Source organism: Oncorhynchus gorbuscha, unplaced genomic scaffold (assembly GCF_021184085.1).
Source record: "Oncorhynchus gorbuscha isolate QuinsamMale2020 ecotype Even-year unplaced genomic scaffold, OgorEven_v1.0 Un_scaffold_18225, whole genome shotgun sequence".
Classification (NCBI taxonomy): Eukaryota; Metazoa; Chordata; class Actinopteri; order Salmoniformes; family Salmonidae; genus Oncorhynchus; species Oncorhynchus gorbuscha.
In genome coordinates, this window is record NW_025759729.1 from 897 (window position 1) to 4232 (window position 3336).

The 3336-nt window shown below is 43.2% G+C and overlaps 1 long non-coding RNA gene across 1 annotated transcript; it reads left to right on the forward strand.

Moving 5' to 3' along the window:
* Window positions 1-586: 586 nt before the first annotated feature.
* LOC124030921 lies at window positions 587-2647 on the forward strand. The gene is made up of 2 exons (XR_006838049.1): window positions 587-696; window positions 2428-2647. It is a non-coding gene; the product is annotated as an uncharacterized LOC124030921 (long non-coding RNA).
* The last annotated feature ends 689 nt before the right edge of the window (window positions 2648-3336 follow it).

Genomic DNA, 3336 nt, shown 5'->3' on the forward strand with positions numbered 1-3336 from the left:
AGAAACATGAGTGGTGGTGGCTCTACATCGCTGACCGCAAGGACCAGACTCTAGTCTCCATGCCATACCACGTCTGCACACTCAGAGACACGGAGGAGAGTGAGGAGAGGTGGTGTGTGTGTGTGTGTGTGGTGTGGTGTGTGTGTGTGTGTGTGTGTGTGTGTGTGTGTGTGTGTGTGTGTGTGTGTGTGTGTGTGTGTGTGTGTGTGTGTGTGTGTGTGTGTGTGTGTGTGTGTGTGTGTGTGTGTTGCCTGTGTGTGTGTGTGTGTGTGTGTGTGTTGCCTGTGTGTGTGTGTGTGTGTGTTGCCTGTGTGTGTTGCCTGTGTGTAGTATGACGCTCAACAGTTTCCCCAGTGTGTATCAATAATTGGTCCACCACCCAACGGACATCCAGACAACTTGACACAACTGTGGGAATCATTGAGTCAACATGGGACCAGCAGCACTGTGGAAACGCTTTCTACACCTTGTAGAGTCCATGACCCTGACTGATTGAGGCTGTTCTGAGGGTGGGGGTGGGGTGGGGGCACTTGAATATTAGGAAGGTGTTCTTAATGTTTTGTATACTCGGGTGTGTTCTCACTCCGACAGGTGGAGCTGAAGTTTCCAGCTCCCTCTAAAACGGGGAACTACCAGTACTCTGTCATCCTCCGCTCAGACTCTTACCTGGGTCTGGACCAGATCAGACCCCTCAAGGTGAGACCTTACAACTCACGTGTGTCTGTGTGTATTAGAAACTAAAATGTTTAGTACGTGAGAATAGGCATTGGTCTAATTCACATGAGCTCCACAATGCCTGGTCCACCCATGTTTTACAGCACCACAATGCCTGTTCCACCCATGTTTTACAGCACCACAATGCCTGGTCCACCCGTGTTTTACAGCACCACAATGCCTGGTCCACCCATGTTTTACAGCACCACAATGCCTGGTCCACCCATGTTTTACAGCACCACAATGCCTGGTCCACCCGTGTTTTACAGCACCACAATGCCATGTTTTACAGCACCACAATGCCTGTTCCACCCATGTTTTACAGCACCACAATGCCTGGTCCACCCATGTTTTACAGCACCACAATGCCTGGTCCACCCGTGTTTTACAGCACCACAATGCCTGGTCCACCCGTGTTTTACAGCACCACAATGCCTGGTCCACCCGTGTTTTACAGCACCACAATGCCTGGTCCACCCGTGTTTTACAGCACCACAATGCCATGTTTTACAGCACCACAATGCCTGGTCCACCCGTGTTTTACAGCACCACAATGCCTGGTCCCCGTGTTTACAGCACCACAATGCCGTGTTTTACAGCACCACAATGCCATGTTTTACAGCACCACAATGCCATGTTTTACAGCACCACAATGCCATGTTTTACAGCACCACAATGCCTGGTCCACCCATGTTTTACAGCACCACAATGCCTGGTCCACCCGTGTTTTACAGCAACACAATGCCATGTTTTACAGCACCACAATGCCATGTTTTACAGCACCACAATGCCATGTTTTACAGCACCACAATGCCATGTTTTACAGCACCACAATGCCATGTTTTACAGCAGGATTTATGTTGATATTGTACTTCAGTCTAAGTGGTCTAAACTGTGTGTTTTAACTATATATATTAACTATATATATTTTAACTGTGTGTTGTAACTATATATTGTAACTGTGTTTTAACTATATATATTAACTATATATATTTTAACTGTGTGTTGTAACTATATATTGTAACTGTGTGTTGTAACTATATATTGTAACTGTGTGTTGTAACTATATATTGTAACTGTGTGTTGTAACTATATATTGTAACTGTGTGTTGTAACTATATATTGTAACTGTGTGTTGTAACTATATATTTTAACTGTGTGTTGTAACTATATATTGTAACTGTGTGTTGTAACTATATATTGTAACTGTGTGTTGTAACTATATATTGTAACTGTGTGTTGTAACTATATATTGTAACTATATATTGTAACTGTGTTGTAACTATGTATTGTAACTGTGTGTAACTGTGAGTATTGTAACTGTGTGTATTTTAACTGTGTGTTGTAACTATATATTGTAACTGTGTGTTGTAACTATATATTGTAACTGTGTGTTGTAACTATATATTGTAACTGTGTGTTGTAACTATATATTGTAACTGTGTGTTGTAACTATATATTGTAACTGTGTGTTGTAACTATATATTGTAACTGTGTGTTGTAACTATATATTGTAACTGTGTATTGTAACTGTGTGTTGTAACTATGTATTGTAACTGTGTGTAACTGTGTGTATTGTAACTGTGTGTATTGTAACTGTGTGTATTGTAACTGTGTGTATTGTAACTGTGTGTATTGTAACTGTGTATTGTAACTGTGTATTGTAACTGTGTGTGTTTTAACTGTGTTTTAACTGTGTTTTAACCGTACCAGCTGGAGGTGCACGAGGCCAAGGCGGTGTTGGATAACCACCCCCAGTGGGACATCCCAGAAACGGAGGAGGAAGACGAGGAACAGGAGGACAGTGACGGGATTGAGGAGAGCGAAGAGGAGGATGAAGACAACGACTAAACACACACACAAACACACACAACCACCCCAGGGCAGTTTGTACACACACACAACCACCCCAGGGCAGTTTGTACACACACACCCATACTGACATGGACTGTGGACCTCACTATGGCCCCGCCCCACACATCCTTTTCTACAGAAACCTAGACTGGGTCATGTCCTGACTCTAATGTTCACTTTCACAGGAGAACTGTCAATATATATATCCAGCCCTGTGTGTCTGTGTCTGTCTGAATGAGAGAGTGTGTCTGTGTGTTTGATTGAGAGAGAGTGTGTGTCTGTGTGTTTGATTGACAGAGAGTGTGTGTCTATGTGTTTGATTGACAGAGAGTGTGTGTCTGTGTGTCTGTGTGTTTGATTGAGAGAGAGAGTGTGTGTGTGTGTGTGTTTGATTGAGAGAGAGAGTGTGTGTGTGTGTGTGTTTGATTGAGAGAGTGTGTGTGTGTGTGTGTTTGATTAAGAGAGAGAGAGTGTGTGTCTGTGTGTTTGATTAAGAGAGAGAGTGTGTGTGTGTGTGTTTGATTGGAGAGAGAGAGAGAGTCTGTGTGTTTGATTGAGAGAGAGAGAGAGAGTGTGTGTGTTTGATTAAGAGAGAGAGAGTGTGTGTGTCTGTGTGTTTGATTGAGAGAGAGAGAGAGTATGTGTGTTTGATTAAGAGAGAGAGTGTGTGTGTGTGTGTGTTTGATTGAGAGAGAGTGTGTGTCTGTGTGTTTGATTAAGAGAGAGAGAGAGAGAGTGTGTGTCTGTGTGTTTGATTAAGAGAGAGAG